The following is a 17,162-nucleotide window of genomic DNA, read 5'->3' as shown; positions in this document are numbered from 1 at the left end:
GTCTCCACATTTTAATATTGTCAACTAATGAGGCCATGAGAGGCAGTTCAGTCACTCTGGAGTTTGCTTGGTCTGTATTTGCTAGACCTAGACACAGACTTCTCCTCCCTCAAGCACTGCAGTCCCTCCCAGTGAAACCAAGGACTAATTGCCTGGCTTCTACATGGGGTACTGTAGGAAACGGGTGCAAAGAGCCTGCCCCAGTCCCCCAGCCTGGGACTTAGCACAAAGGGATGCTGTGCAAACAGTGCAGAACTAAGGCTGCTGTAGGTACTAACTGGTGCAAAGGGGCCAGGGCCCGAACCCCACACTCTTGTGCATCCACCCAAGAAAAGTAACTGAACAACGTGGGACTGAAAAATACTAGGAAGGAGGTGGAGCCACATCAGTTTGCCTTCAAACATTAACTGGAATATTAATAACCACTTGGCCTGTGAAAATGGAACACTGTAAATGCCAGGCTACCATTCACCTTGAACATACGCAAGTACCGCTGTGACCTTCCTCTTCTTGTGCTCCCTCCCTCAGCCTCCTCCTTCCTCAAAGCTAGATCCTGCTTGGTGTGCAACACCGCCTCCCGCTATGGAGAAGTATTGCCTAGTCACCTGCCTTGGTAAGATCCCATCAGCAACTACTGGGCCAGGCACTCACCTGCAGAGGTCCTGAAACAAGGGGCGTTATTTGAAGAAGTAAGAACAAATGCCCGATAAGTAGTTTCCATCATCAGCACCCTCACTACAAAAACCGTTTCAGCCCCTCGTCCACCTGCGGCTCTCGTTACCAGAAGACCTGGTTGCTTTTTATGTTGTTTAACGTATAGCAAGAGAGCAGATCTGATGATCAATTCCTTGTTACACTGCTGGAATGGGGAACCATGCACAGGGCAGACCAGATAAAACAACCCCTTACAATTTTTCAAGCAGCAGCCAATCTCATGACACTCCTTTAACTGGCCTCCACTGAATCTAATTTAAAAAAATGTATGAAACTTAAAATGAAGGGAAACATTTGCCAGAGGCTGTTTGTTAATTAATTATTATTATTATTATTATTTAATGTCAAAGACACCAGTTTTTGTAATTTTGCTTGTCAATTTTAACCTTCCCAGCTGGGACCAGACAGGCACCAGCCAAGCCTTGGGGCTTCAGAGAGTGGAACTGACCAGGTTTAAATTGGAGAAGTGGGGGTGGGGACAGAGGAACTGCTCCATCTGGTTTCACCGGTCCAGAATGAACTGCAAAAAGCAGAGAAAATGCATGGAGGGGGGGGGCAATGCGCCACGTCAGTGTTTCCCAACCAGGAGAGTCTGTGAGGGTGTTGTAGGGGTCAGTGAAAAAATAAATTAATAAAAATGATCATAGAAAATAAATTTGGAACAAATTGCAAAGTTCCCATCACTTTTGACGTTTACATTCAACGCCTTCCGCTAAGTGTGTTAATGGCTGTCTGAAAATCTACCTCGTGGTTTCTTTCTCATTTAATGAAGTGGACACAGCGGCTCGCATCGGCTTTGAGGGCGATCGGCAAACAGGTGGGGGGTGCTAATGGGGGGGTCAGAGAATAGTTGGGGGGTGTCTGGGGGCCGGCGAGCGGTGGGGGGCGGTGGGGGGCAGTTGGGGACCGTGAGCGGTGGGGGGTGATGGGGGAGCGCGTGGAGGTGCAGCTGGGGGCCCGCGAGCGGTGGGGGGCGGTGGGGGGCAGTTGGGGACCTTGAGCGGTGGGGGGTGATGGGGGCGCGTGTGGAGGTGCAGCTGGGGGCCCGCGAGCGATGGGGGGCGGGGGTGCAGCTGGGGGCCCGCGAGCGGTGGGGGGGGGCAGCTGGGGACCGTGAGCGGTGGGGGGTGATGGGGGAGCGCGTGGAGGTGCAGCTGGGGGCCCGCGAGCGGTGGGGGGCGGTGGGGGGCAGTTGGGGACCTTGAGCGGTGGGGGGTGATGGGGGCGCGTGTGGAGGTGCAGCTGGGGGCCCGCGAGCGATGGGGGGCGGGGGTGCAGCTGGGGGCCCGCGAGCGGTGGGGGGGGGCAGCTGGGGACCGTGAGCGGTGGGGGGTGATGGGGGAGCGCGTGGAGGTGCAGCTGGGGGCCCGCGAGCGATGGGGGGCGGGGGTGCAGCTGGGGGCCCGCGGGCGGTGGGGGGCACTAGCGGAACGCCGGGAGCGCCGCACTGGGCTGGGCCCGCCCCCCGGAGCCCCGCGGTTTCCCGGGACCGGGACCGCCTCCCCCTCCCGCACCACTTCCCCGCTCCCGCAGGCACAAGCCCGCGGCTCTCACCTCCGCCTCCCGGCGGCTGGGACCAGGCGCTCCCGCGGCGGGCCCGGCTCGGTAGCTGGGCGAGAGCGGCGGGCGGCCAGCTCCGCTCCGCTCCTGCGGCTCCCATGGCGGGGTGGAAGCGGGCCGGGCCGGGCCGGGGGAGGAGACCCCGCGCGGCGAGCTCCGGGCGCCTGGGCGCGGAGCGGAGCTGATCGGAGCCCCGCCCCGGGGCCCGCGGCGCTGGGGGTGGGGGGTTACTCCGGAGCGGGGCCGCGCGGGGTTTACATGGCACAGGAACGATCCGAGTCCCGCACTCCTGCCCAAGGCGCGGGGCGGCCTGTGCACCCCTCCCCGGGCCCCCCGCCCACGGCCGGGGACGCGCCAGCCCTGCCCGCAGAGCGGACCGGCCCCAGCGCGCAGCGAGGGCGGGGGGAACGTTTCCAAACGCGCCCCGGCCTGAGACGGCGCGTTACAGCCGCGTGGGCAGCTGGGGGGCGACCTGCCCCAGCCAAAGGCTGCAACGGCGCCAGGCGGGGTCGGGAGCGTCCCGCCCCGCTGCTCCCAATACACCTTGTCAAGCCGGCACAGAGAGGAAGCCCCGCTAGGCTGCCTGCCAGCAAAACAACGCGGCAGTGCCGGAGCGCGGTAAGAACCAACAAAGTGATTTACTAGGTGATGAGCTTCCGTGGGGGAGACCCACTTCTTCAGCCCACAGCAGACTCCAGAGTTAAGGCGCAGAGAACCAAACCAGTTGTCCAGGTGGACAAATCAGAAAAAAGAAAAAGATCAGGGTGAGCAAATCAGAGAGGGCGGGGGGCAAGAATTAGATTCAGCCAAGTACGCAAAGGAGCCCCTGTGGTGACCCAGAAAATTCCCATCCCGGTTCAAACCACGTGTTAACGTGTGGAATTTGAATATAAAAGAGAGCTCAGCAGCCTCTCTTTCAAGAGTGTTGCGAAAATTCCTCTTCAGTAAGACGCAAATTTAAGTAATTAAGGCCGTGTCTACACTAGCCAAAAACTTCAAAATGGCCATGCAAATGGCCATTTTGAAGTTTACTAAGGAAGTGCTGAAATACATATTCAGCGCCTCATTAGCATGCGGGCAGCCGCAGCACTTCAAAATTGGCGCGGCTCGTCCGGACGGGGCTCCTTTTCGAAAGGACCCTGACTACTTCAAAGTCCCCTTATTCCCATCTGCTCATAGGAATAAAGGGACTTTGAAGTAGGTGGGGTCCTTTTGAAAAGGAGCCCCATCTGGATGAGCCACGCCAATTTCGAAGTGCCATGGCCGCCTGCATGCTAATGAGGCGCTGAATATGTATTTCAGTGCTTCATTAGTAAACTTCGAAATGGCCATTTGCATGGCCATTTCGAAGTTTTTGGCTAGTGTAGACACGGCCTAACAGACTAGCCCACTCCATTAATGCGCTGGCTGACTGGTCTGTGGATCAGGAGTGTTTTTATGTCTGTTTTGTGCCCATTAGCTCTTTGTCTAAGAGAGTTTGAAGTCTGTCCAATACACAAAGCATGTGGGCATTGTTGGCACATGATGGCATATATGATGTTAGTTGAGGAACATGAGAATGTGCTCATGATTCTGTGAATAACCTGGTTAGGTCCAGTGATGGTATCTCCAGACTAGATACGTGGACAAGGCTGGCAGCGGGCTTTGTTGCAAGGAAAAGGTCCAGGACTGGTATTCCTGCGGTATAGACTGTGGTTGTGGGTGAGAATCCTCATAAGGTTGGGAGGTTGTATGTAGGAGAGAACAGGCCTGTCACCTAGGGCCTTCTGGAGTGTGACATCGTGATTAAGGATAGGTTGTAGGTCTTTAATAATGTGTTGCAGTGGTTTGAGGTGGGGGCTGAGCTCTCTTTTATATTCAAATGCGACACATTAACATGTGGTTTGAACCGGGATGTGAATTTTCTGGGTCATTATAGAGGCTCTTTTGAACACTTAGCTTAATCTAATTCTTGACCCCCCCACACCCACCCCTCTACTCTCTGATTTGCTCACCTTGATCATTTTTTTCTGATTTGTCAACCTTGATGATTATTTTTGGATTCTCTGTGCCTTAAATCTTGAGTCTGTTCTGGTCTGGCTATGGTCTGAAGAAGTGGGTCTGTCCCACAAAAGCTCATCACCTAATAAATTATCTTGTCAAGTAGGTGCTGGACCCAGCGCCTTACAAAGCACTGAGCATGGAGTACAGCAGGGGTGCCCACGGGGGGGGGATGGGACCCCTTGGGGGGCATGAAATTTTGTAGGGGGGCCCAGCACCAAGGGCTCAGGCTCAGCCCTCATTAAAAAGGCTGAAATGGGTGACTGTGGCTGGGCGGTCACCTTTCTATACTGATCAATAACATTTTTACATTCTGCAGATTATCTTCTTACACCTGCCCAAAGGTTTTTTCTTTTTTTTTTTTTCATGTGAACACAATCAAAATAGCCATTGGATTACATTAGACAGGGGGCTGGTTCCAATTGCAGGGCCCAAAAGTGAGGCCTGCTGTAAAAACTTTGCTCACTCCTGGACTAAAGGGCCTCAGGAAAGGCCTTTCCTCCACCCTGAGTTTCACCCCCCATGGAGAGGGAAGGAGGGACTTGCTGGGAACAAAGCTGGGGCTCTGGGTCCAGTTCCCAGCTCTTTAGCTGAGTTCCCCATGACAATTAATCTCTCTGGGCCTCACTGCAATCAGCCGCCTTGCTCCCAGCTCTGTCTGATAAGAACATAACAAAACAGCAGACATGTAGCACTTTAAAGACCAACAAAATGATAACACAGGGGAGCACAGGGAGCGTCTAGGTCCCTGGCACATGGTTCACAGGAGTCCCTAAGGCACTACTGCAATACAAATGAAAAACAGTAGTGACTGTTGAGGCCTAAGGTTAAACATCAAATATGTTAGCAGAGATCATCTTGAAAGTCCACTTCCATTTCCTGGCTCTGCTTCTCCCGCTGTAGCCTGGGAGTAAGTAAAAATAAGTTCTAAGGCGATTCATCACTCAGTTCCTGTGAAAGGATAAGTAGTGAATGAGGAGCAATGGTTTCAAGGTGCAGTGGGGGGAAGTACAGGCTGGGGATTAGGAAAAACTATTTCACCAGGCGGGTTATTATTTCTATTTCATTGCAGAGTTATTAACAGCGGTTTGTAACCTATCCTTTAAATCCGCTTCGGTACCCAATGAGTGGAAGACGGCCAATATAACGCCAATATTTAAAAAAGGCTCCAGAGGAGACCCTGGCAATTATAGACTGATAAGTCTAACATCAGTACCAGGCAAATTAGTAGAAACAATAGTAAAGAATAAAATTGCAAGGCACGTAGAAGAGCACGAATTGTTGGGCAAAAGTCAGCATGGTTTCTGCAGAGGGAAGTCATGTCTAACTAATCTATTAGAATTCTTTGAAGGGGTTAATAAACATGCGGACAAGGGGCACCCAGTGGACATGATATACCTAGATTTCCAGAAAGCCTTTGACACGGTCCCACACCACAGGCTTTTATGTAAATTAGGCGGTCATGGGATAGGAGGAAAGATCCTTTCATGGATCGGGAATTGGTTAAAAGACAGAAAACAAAGGGTTGGAATAAATGGTAAATTTTCACAATGGAGGGGGGTAACTAGTGGTGTTCCCCAGGGGTCAGTCCTGGGACCGATCCTGTTCAACTTGTTCATCAATGATCTAGAAAATGAGGTAAGCCGTGAGGTGGCAAAGTTTGCAGATGACACCAAGTTGTTCAGGACAGTCAAAACCAAAAGGGATTGTGAAGAACTACAAAAAGATCTCAGCAAACTGAGTGATTGGGCAGCAAAATGGCAAATGAAATTTAATGTGGGTGAGTGTAAGGTAATGCACATTGGAAAAAATAACCCAAATTACACGTACAACATGATGGAGTCAAATTTAGCTACAACAGATCAGGAAAGGGATCTTGGAGTTATAGTGGATAGTTCTCTGAAGACATCCACGCAGTGTGCAGCAGCAGTTAGTAAAGCAAATAGGATGTTAGGAATTATTAAAAAAGGGATAGATAATAAGACAAAAGATAACATACTTCCCCTATATAAAACTATGGTACGCCCACATCTTGAGTACTGTGTGCAGATGTGGTCTCCTCACCTCAAAAAAGATATATTGGCATTAGAAAAGGTTCAGAAAAGGGCGACTAAGATGATTAGGGGTTTGGAACGGGTCCCATATGGGGAGAAGCTAGAGAGACTGGGACTTTTCAGTCTGGAAAAGAGGCGATTGAGGGGCGATATGATAGAGGTATATAAAATCATGAATGGTGTGGAGAAAGTGAACATAGAAAAATTATTTACCTTTTCCCATAATACAAGAACTAGGGGACACCAAATGAAATTGATGGGTAGTAGGTTCAAAACTAATAAAAGGAAATTTTTCTTCACACAGCGCACAGTCAACCTGTGGAACTCCTTGCTGGAGGAGGCTGTGAAGGCCAGGACTCTATTAGGGTTTAAAAAACAGCTCGATAAATTTTTGCAGGTTAGGTCCATAAATGACTATTAGCCAGGGGTAAAGTATGGTGCCCTAGCCTTCAGTACAAGGGCAGGAGATGGATGGCAGGAGGTAAATCACTTGATCATTGTCTTCTGTTCTCCTTCTCTGGGGCACCTGGCATTGGCCACTGTCGGCAGACGGGATGCTGGGCTGGATGGACCTTTGGTCTGACCCAGTATGGCCATTCTTATGTTCTTATGGGTGATAAAGCCCTGGAATGCTTTACCTAGAGAGGTGGTGAAATCTCTGTCACTAGAAGTTTCCAAGTCCTGGCTTGACAAAGTCCTGGCTAGGATGATTTAGTTGGGATTGGTCTTCCTTTGAGCAGGAGTTTGGACTTGATGACCTTCTGAGGTCTCTTCCAACCCTCTGATTCTAGCGGTAGTAATAATTTCCTTCCTCTGTGGAAACATCATGAAAGCCCACTAAATCATAGCTTTTGACAGGAATGCATACACATCATATTTTAATTTTCTTGGATGATACAATTACGTGATAGGCAGCCTTGGCTCAGCAGAGTTTTGACTCAGCATTAGTTCCTCTTCCTCAGTTAGGAGATTCAAGCCAGTGACAAAAAATGCAAGCAAAAACATGATTAGTTTGGTTGATATCCTACAATCTCAAAGCAGAAACTCTCATATTTCTAATCTGGAGTTTATGATTATTGCCTTGATATTGACCTTGCATAAGTGATGTTGTGGCCAAAAGAACTATAGGATACATACATTGGAATCTTGAATAGGCGCAGAGAGACTATTTTACCTCTGTGCTTGGCACTGCTGTGACCACTGCTGGAATGCTGTTTCCAGTTCAGGTGACCACAGACCAAGGACCCTGACAGATCATAGAAGATTTGAAGAGCTAGGAGAATGATTAATTGAACTGTTACAGTGACCAACTTATCCATCTATTCATCTTAACAAAGAGAAAGTTGGGGTGTGATTTGATCACAGTCTATAAATTCCAATACGGAGAACAACTATTTAATAATGAGTTCTTCTAGCCGGGAAGGGTATAAACAATCAAAAGGCTGGAATCTTAAGCAAGACAAATTCAGACAGGAAATAAGGTGTAAATGTTTAATGAGGAGAGTAATTCATCACTGGAACAATTTGCCATTTTTAAATCCAGACTAGGTGGTTTTCTAAAAACTGTCCTGAGAATTACTGGGGACGTTCTCAAGCCCCTGTTATACAGGAGGGCAGACTAGACAATCACAGAGGTCGCTCTATGCCTTAGACTCTGTGAATAGCTGGACTGTAGTTTTATCTGCTTTGGTTGTTTGCTTGCATGATGCTGCCAAGGTGCACAGGGAAGGGATGCACAGATTTCTTGCGACAAAACATGAGGCATCCTATCACAAGGAGACACACTGAGCAGATGGATCCACAATGTTTCTGGAAATGCCTGTGGCTTTTTTGGGGGAGGAGGAGGAGGTTAGAGAGAGTGGCTGGAATGACAAAGCAGCAGAAATGTTTTCTATCACAACCCTGTACAGTGTCTTGATCTTACTCCAGTACCTTAGGTAATACGGGTGCCTGGCCACACATTCTTTGCTCTCCTCCAATTTTAACATGGCAGTCTTCTCATCTCAGGAGTGCAATTTGTACAGCTTGCTCTGGTATCACATTGGTGTGAAGGCCTCCCCATCTATCCATGTTTACCTTGAGTTCAGTTGCTCTTGGACCAGATCCCTGACATGTTGCAGCTGATAAGAAATCAAAACATCTGCATGCTGTATCCACAAGGAGGTGACTCAAGGCACCAAGAGATCAACTGAAAAGGAAACATTTCTGAGGTTCCATTCACAGTAGAACTGGACAGGACGACACTAAGTGTGAAAAGGGTGTTGGACTCATGCTCCTAGGTAGGTGCTTACAGCCCTGACCTCATGCCTACTGAACTCAATGGGTAAACTCCCCCTGCCTTCAGTGAGAGCTGGATTAGGCCCTTCGTCAGCCAGTTGTTGTTGTGAACATGGACTGGCACAGATCTGGAGTGCCAGCAACATGGTATTTGCTGTTGAAAAGCAAGTAACAATTCCCTTTTAGCCTGAAGAGCAGGAAAACTTCCTGGAGCCATAAAGAATATGTATAATTTATAATGTTTTGACTCAGGGGCAATGTGTACAAAAGATAGCTCCTATTCCAGATGGAAGCACAAGTACGTGGAAAGGCCATAATCTGAAGCTTTCAAATGCCCTAAAACATCAGGAAGGCAAAATATCCATGATTCCCAAAGGCCTTTCAGGGAATTTTATTGCATTTTTTTTTTTGGTCCTCTGTACTTATAAATGTCAGTCTGTATTGGAAATGAGATTGATCTGAGGAAGTGGGTCTGTCCCAGAAAAGCTCATCACCGAATAAATCATTTTGTTAGTCTTTAAAGTGCTACATTTCTGCTGCTTTGTTTTGTTAGAGTACAGACTAACACAGCTACCTCTCTGTTACTTTTCAGGGAAATGTTCATAGGCATATTCCTATCATTATTCCTGAGTCCTCACAGGACTCAAACTTCCGCCTGCTAACGAAGGACCAGTTCAATGCAGAACATATTCCTCTGGATTCTGACCACATGGCATGTGATCTTACAAAGCCAGAAACTTCCTAGTGGCACTCAGTTATGTCTTGAATCAACTGACTAACAAGTGGCCTTTTCTTCATGACACTGAATTCCAGTTCATAAACTTTAAGATAAGAAGCAAACATTGTGAACATCTGTTCTGACCTCTGGCACATCACAGGCCACAGAACTTCAACCACCCACACCTGTAATGGACCCATAACCAGTGGCTGAGTTACTGAAGTCCTCAAATCATGATTTAGAGACTTCAAGTTAGAGAATCCACCATTTACTCTTTCAACCAAGGACCCGTGCCCTATGAGTCAAAGGCAAAAATAAATAAATTAATCAATAAATAAAATCCCAGGATCTCTGCCAGTCTGAGCTGGGGTAAAATTACTCCCCCAACCTAAAGATAACAGCAACGAAGGGTCCTGTGGCACCTTATAGACTAACAGAAAAGTTTTGAGCATGAGCTTTCGTGAGCACAGACTCACTTCATCAGATGACCAACCTAAAGATGGCACCAGCTGAATCCTGAGCTTGTGGGTGAGACATACCTAGGAAGGAATTCTCTGTCATAACTCCAAGCGTTTCCCATCTACTGTCCCAGTTCTGGCTGTTGGAGATATTTGCTCCCACCAGTCACAGATCAGCCACGTGCCATTCTAGACAGTCACATCATATCATCCCCTCCAGAATGTTATTAAGCTCAGAAAACCCAACTGGCTTCTAGACTATCTTCACTGCTCCCCTTCACTGCTGTTCCAAACCTTCACTCTTCAGGGGGGTTAGAAACCTGCATCTAATTTCAAGCCTAAACTTGTTGATTGCTTTGTTCTAGTGTCAGCATTGGTACTTAAATAACTCCACTTCTGCCCTGGTGTGTATCATGCTAATTAATTTCTAGGTAGCAATCATCTTTCTCCTCAGGCTCTGGTTAGGTTAAACAAGCCATGTTCCATGAGTTCAAGCTTCTGCTTTCACCACCTCCTGTAGTAAATGAGGATCCTGCGTTCTCCAAATCACCTGCACCAGCAGCTTTTCAATGTTTGTGGGCTCACCTGGGCTAGGTAACGCCATTCTTCAGCAGCATTCTTGGGCTGAGAGGGTTTAAGACCCTTTCTCTAGTATTGTTTTCTCAGGAAGGTCTCCTCACTGCTACTTAATCTGTCCCTTCACCCTTAGAAATCCTTCATGTACTTCTCAGAGTCTTGAGGACTCCATCTTCTTTCCCCGGGCCAATCACTTTAGACCCTCCATCTCTTAAGATTCTGTGCTAGAGACAATGGATGGAACGCCTTTTGGAGGCTGTCAGCTTTGCTTTCTTCCCATCCAGAAAAAGTAATTTGGGCCAGATGAGGAACTGGCCACCCAACACTTTAGGGTGAGCCTCCCAGTTCAGGTCAACAGGGTTGAGTTACAGAGCTTGCACTAGTGCTCTAGAATTAGCTGTGCAAACAGCACTTTTAAGTTGTGGCTTGGACAAGGGCTCGGGCTCTGAAGCCTGGGGAGGAAGATGGAGTTCAGAGTCTGAGCTGCAACTTCAAAGTATTGTCTATATAGCTATTTTTAGAGCTCTAGCAAGAGTCTGCTCCCCGGGCTGGAAGGATTGCTAACCCAGGCTTCAAAATGTTGGGCAGACGTGGGGTATTTCCTCCAACCCTCCTAAAATATAGACCATTGTTAAGGCAGACTGAGGAATTAAGGGTAATATATGCTATAACATGCCCAAGTTATCTAAACATTTGGAATTGCAGTTACCAAACACAGCTGCTAGCACCACAGATGAAAACATGCTGCAAATTTGAGAACTCCACTGGGAGCAACCATCACATACTGACTTCACCTTTTCTACTACGGTCCTCTCTGTTTCCATCCTTGCACTTCTTCTCTTAAGTGTTCGTATGGTGTCTATTCTGGATAGATCAGTGGTTCCCAAACTTTTCGGCATCATGCCCCCCTTTTGATTTTTGAGAAACACTCACACCCTCCCCCCAATTCCTCTTTACCATCATCCAACCCTTTTTTAATTAAAAAATCAACTCAAATTAACACAAAAACTTGATACAAAAATGTTGTTTAAAATTACAAATAAACACAAATAGTTTTTCTTTGCCCTTTGCAGGTGCCTGGTGCAGCCCCAGCTGGCCAGCTGCCTGAGTCCCATGCCAGCCGCCAGAGCTGCCCATGCCAGCGCCCTTCTGACCTTCACTGCCAGAACCACCTGCCCAAGCCCCGCACGAGGCAGCCACCTGCCTGCCCGCCCACCAGCTGCCCAAGCCTTGCACTGCTGGGACAAGCCGCCCACCCACCAGCTGCCAACCCCAGCTGTGGGCCAGTCACCTGAGCTGCCCACCGAAGCCCTATGTTGCCAGGGACAGCCACCAGCACAAGCCACTTGAGCCCTGCAATGCTGGGGCCAGCCACCCAAGCCCCATGAGACCCACAAGCCAGCCAGCTGTTGGAGCCCCACAAGCTCGGCAAGCTGCCCACCCAAGCCCCTCCCCTCCCACAAACCGAGGTACCACGAGCCCCCAATTCTTACCCCATCCCCCTCACCCAAGCCATGCACTCCAGCTCCCCATCTGTCCGCATCCTCCTCATCCTCCTCCCCCGCCAACCCACACTCACTGATCTTTGCAGAAGGCGGCCAGCTCCATGTGGATCTTCACTAGCTGCCTGCTTTTTATAGCAGCTGCATCGAGTCACCCACATAAAATGGCAGGGGCTGAGAGCCAGAAGCAAAGGCTGGATCTTTCTTCAGGTGGAGGGAATGATGGGGGGGCTGGGTTGCCTCGCACCTCCCACTGGAATTTCTTCATGCCCCCCCCCCCCAGTTTGGGAAACCATGGGATAGACTATGAACTCACTGTATGGTGCTTAGCGCAATCCTATTGGGGTCACAAGGTGCTCCCACAATACAAACATGTAATAATAAAACTAACAAACACAGTGGTTCGTAAACCACTAGGTGCACTGATACAGTCATAAAAATTAGTAATAACGAAGCACATTCTACTGTGGTGCACTCGGATAGATCTGGAGTAATTCCATGGATTTACTCCATATTCACACTGAGATAGAGCAGAACCTTCTCCATCACCGGTTCCTCCCTGGTTTTGGAACCAACTGAGGGGCCAGAAGAGGCTGGGAGTATGTTTCCATGTGCACATTTTTCTCTTCATTTCAAATCCATCATCATTCTTTACCGAGAGGAAACAGTTAATTTACAGTAAGTCAATGTCAAGACAGCTGTTTAAAGTCCTCTTGAGGATTGCCTTGGGAGGGGAGTGTGTCCTGGCTCTCTGAGTGCCACGATGAATTCAGCTGAGCCTCTTTTTATTTTTAAGGCACTCATCTTCAGAGGATCTTTGACATCAGAAACAGACAAGACCTACTCAGTTCTGTTCAGTGCAACCCTCCCACTTCCCCGCCCCCCCACATGCTGATGAAGGATTTTCCCCTGTGGTGTATTTGCAAAGGATTTTTTAGAGATGGAAAAGAACTCTCAGATCAACCAGCTCTAGAGAATGATGCAGGCAGTCTTAACAAGTCAGATCTCACCTGTATGACCCTCCCAAACAGGTCATCTGCAGATCAGACCAACCCCCAGAAGCAACTCCTTCCCCAGCTGACAACCTGCATATCTAATCCACAGAGTAGAATTAAACTGTATCAAACCATAACCCATCGTTTGATCTTCATTAGGTCTTGGTTTTACTTTTCCTTTCAAGGGCCTTTGCTGAGAGCAAGTCACGCCAGTAATGGTTATCCCTAACTTGTAGCAAGGACAATCTCTGTTTAATGCTTTGGAAAGCAATTATGTTAAAAAGCCGATGCCTAGCCATCAACAATGCCTGAGACACCAGCCACGTAAATTTGGAGGGTGCCTGAAAAAGAGTGTTTACGAGAAGAACACGCTGTTAAAAGCCTGCCTTCATAGCAGATAACAAGGCTATGACAATGACAGACTTCATTCCCCAAGTAGTCAGAACCAGGCTCCTTCCTTTTCTGGCTTCTGCATATTTATCCAAAATGCTGCGAGAGAGCAGGCAGCAATCTGCAATTAATTGGCAGTTTGCAAGAGCATATTGCCTAAAGATAAACAGAGTGGGTGACTGTATCATATGTAAAATGGCTGAGCGCTGCAGCTGTAGAATGCTGACCCAATTCAAAAAATTTTTTCTTGGTCTTCTTGAAAAATAATTGAAAGTCAATGAATAGATTTTTGTAGGACCCCTCTGGCCTTTAAGCATAGTTGCGAGCGAGAGAGCCAGGCTGTGGCTCCCCCTAAAGAAGGAGTTTAGTAAACTAGGAGTTTATTGAAGATTTTCCTGCTGACGCCAGCGGAGTGTTTCATTGAAAGGAAATTTTTCACATGGCAACAGACAAAGTGGAGCATTATAATATGGTGCTATTGGCCTTTGTCATTTACAGAAAGTGTTTTGCAGTCACAAGGAAAACAGGGTGCTAGGCCAGTGGCTTTCCCTCTACCTGGGACCCAATAACATACAAAGGAACAAAACAGCAGAGGGGCAGAACAGAGACAGGAGCACTGGGGAGGAGACCAGAGGTCCAGGCCAGCAGGCAAGAAAGGGATATTAAGGATGGATTTGAAGAAAGAGAAAGGGAACGACTTGCACTCGGAAAATGGGAGGGTACAGGAGGCATCGTGAAAACAGGCACAAAGAGGGCCTGAAGCTGAGAATGAAATAAGGCTGCCAACCCTCCAGGATTGGCATGGAGTCTCCCAGAATCGGCATCCATCTCCTGGGTGACGACTGAAAGCAACCCTGGAGAGCCTATTAAGACATTTTAGGAAAACAACATTTACATCTTGTTTTGGTAGGGTGGGACCTCTTTCCTGGAATAGCTTCTGCTAGAGTTGGCAACCCAAGGGAGGCAAAGAGCCAGAAGGAAAAAGGCCAGAAGGAAAAAGGGACGTGAACCTGACATTGAACCAGTTCCGTAGCTAGAGAAAGGACGAAAGGGGAGTCATAGTGACATGGCCAGGACAGCAGCAACACGGGTGGCAAGAGATGTTTGGACTCAGTAGAGATGTAGATGGCAGAATGTAGAGGCCCTGAGATTTGGGAAGGATGCTGTATTACAGGTGAATTCCCTTTAACTTTGCTCTGCATCGCACAGCTGCCACCGCGCGTGAGAGTCAGAAATGACAGAAAGAGACCACCCCGCTCACTGCAATGGGACACTCGACTCTCTTTTATTGGCTGAGATGAGAATTGTCAAAGCTTTGAAACGGCATGAATTATCCGGGTGACAAAGAAATTGTCGCTGCCCTGGTTTAAAGGGACACCGTCAACATTCTTTGTATCGCGGTAGCAGCAAGGTGCTTTGGTCCCAGAGCAGTGCCCCCATTTTAATATGTGCTGCACAAATACAGCACAGTCCTTCCCCTAATCAACAAGATTTATTGCCAAAGAATTTACTTTCATCTTTCCCATCTGTGAGTTCCTTTTGCTTTTGCCTCTATTTAGGTACTGAGACTAGACTGGTCCATTTCACTGGGAATTCATAGTCTCTGGGCCACTGTGTTAGAGGGCGGGAGCCCAGAGGAATTCTGCTTCATTTTCTAGTTTCCAGGCCCCAGCCTCAGGCAGACGGTTCTTGCATGGGGAGTGTGATGCAGGTTCAGGGGTCCCCAAGCACTGCATCCCGTCCACAGGCAGGAGTGATTCTCACTCAGCAGGGAGAACAGGAAGTTTATTAGTCGACAGAGGCCCAGCTCAGCACAGAGGCATCAGTACAGCTGGCAGAGTCAGACATTCCAACCCATAGTGGGGAGAGGAGCCCAAGAGGTGCACCTCTGGGGTGTAGCTTCCCCCCTCGCGAGGCTGGCTGCCTTCCAACTCCCTCTCCCCCCAGCTTCCAGCAGATTCAAACCCAGCTCAGCTCCTCCCTGCTCTTTGTTCAGGTCAGAGGTGTTACCTGCCAGCTTAGGTTACAGCCCCAGGGTGTCATCCTTAGCCGCTGGGAGCTGCTCTGCCTGTCAGACACACATCCAGCCTGAGTCTCACACGCACTCCCCACTCTCCATCACAGGGAGCACACCAGCAGGCTTTTAAACCCTTTTTCTTCAGTTAACCAAATTTTGGTCCCTGAACTGGGTACCCAAACGTGACAATTGTTACCCAAATAAGTGGTGTGATGTTCAGAGGTGCCGAGCACACCTATTTCTCATTGATTTCGATAGGCTCAGGACACCCAAAAAGCAGACCATTTACTTAAGTGGCTAGGGGCCTAGCTCTAAGCATCCAAGCTTGGAAATGTTGGCCTTAAGATTTGAAAACTCATGGAAACATTTCTACTCACATCAGAGTTTGCAGCGCCTAGTTGCACAAGGCTTATATTTGGGAAGTCAGTCTGAGCTCTCAGCACTCCTTGTGTCTCAGATAAAGTCCCTGTTCAGCAAGGTACTTGGGCACACAGAGCGCTTTCCTGAACTGTAGTCTGATCAATATCTCCCATCCTGGGCAGAATCTTTGGGTACATCTACACTACCCGGGAGAGCAACCCAGTCAGGGTCAATCTTCCAGGGTTTGATTTCGTGTGCCTCGTGCGGACACATGAAATCCAACTATCAGGAGTCAGCCGTCAACCCCTGGAATCCTCATTCTTGCGAGGTGTCAGGGAGGTTGACGGAAGAGAGAGGATTGGCCAGTCAATTGTAGATACATTGACTTCAGCTATGCCACTGCCATAGCTGGAATTCCGTATCTATCATCGACTCAAGTGCAGACCTTGACTCCAAAGAGGAAGAGGCTCTGATCCCGAGGCGAGCTGCTCAGTAGTGTTGAAGCCTATCCCTGCTTCTCATAATTGTATTCAAAGGAACATACTGCAGCAGCCAACTGTCAAAGCCAACCTGACCATATAGGCAAACCAGGTAACCACCCAAGGCACCAGGCTTTAAGGGGCACCAAACTAGACAGAAGTGAATTTATTTCTCTGTGTAAAATATATATATTATTATGCTCTCTTATAAGCAAAAAAGTATCTCATACTGTACTTGTCAAACAGCACGTCACTGCTATGTCAGCAGCTGGGTTATATTATTTATTATTTCACATTGCAGAGCACAGCAGTGTCTGTAAATACAGTTAAAATGTGTCGGGGCGTAGCTTCCAAAGAGTGCCACCCGGGTTTGCTGCTTGGGGGTGGGGTTTGGCAGTTCAATCACTCTCAGGCTACATCTACACTAGGCAAAGTCAGTCAACCGCAGATATGTAATTCTAGCTATGGCAACAGCATAGGGAAAAAAAAAATCAGCGTATCTGCACTCGGCTAACTTGGCTGTCCATACTGGGGAAAATCGACGGGAGAAATACTCCCATTGACATACCTCACCCCTCGCATCTTATGAGGACTGCAGGGGTCAACTGAGACCCAATACGTTGATTTTGAGCACCCATACTAGACACCCTCCCATTGCTATTGCAATTCATATGCAGACCAATAATTTATAATAATTTATAGAAATAAGGGATAATACAGAGAGATTCATTATTATAATAATGCTCAGCATTGTAAAGCCACCACATATTAGCCAGACAAAAGCAGTTGCAAGTTAGGTAATTATCTTCATTTTCCAGTTGGGGAAACTGAGGCAGAGGCTAAACTACCACTCCGTGACACAAAAAATGGATTAGGGAACCAGAATCTCTGGCTCCCAGCCCTGTGCTCAGACCCCACCTCCTTCTGAATGAGAATTAACAGGAAGATGGGACTGGAGAGTCCTTTCCAGTCATGCTGAAGAATGAGGTAGAAACACTTATTTGCTTTTTAAAGGGATGCCT

At 48.3% G+C, this 17,162-nt stretch overlaps 1 protein-coding gene across 8 annotated transcripts in view; it reads right to left on the bottom strand.

Moving 5' to 3' along the window:
• Window positions 1-17,162, bottom strand: part of DAB2IP (DAB2 interacting protein) — a 421,910-nt gene that overhangs the window by 118,032 nt on the left and 286,716 nt on the right. Inside the window, exon 1 of one of the 8 annotated variants that reach the window (XM_075015747.1) lies at window positions 2,269-2,716. The exons of the other annotated variants lie outside the window; for them this stretch is intronic. The gene's annotated coding sequence lies outside the window, so the exon portion shown is untranslated. Of the gene's footprint in view, window positions 1-2,268; window positions 2,717-17,162 lie in introns of those variants that run through there. 8 annotated transcript variants of the gene reach the window in all.

The sequence above is a fragment of the Carettochelys insculpta genome, chromosome 21 (genome assembly GCF_033958435.1).
Source record: "Carettochelys insculpta isolate YL-2023 chromosome 21, ASM3395843v1, whole genome shotgun sequence".
Classification (NCBI taxonomy): domain Eukaryota; kingdom Metazoa; phylum Chordata; order Testudines; family Carettochelyidae; genus Carettochelys; species Carettochelys insculpta.
The sequence above is the reverse complement of the archived record's forward strand: the minus strand, read 5'-3'. Positions and strand labels throughout refer to the sequence as shown.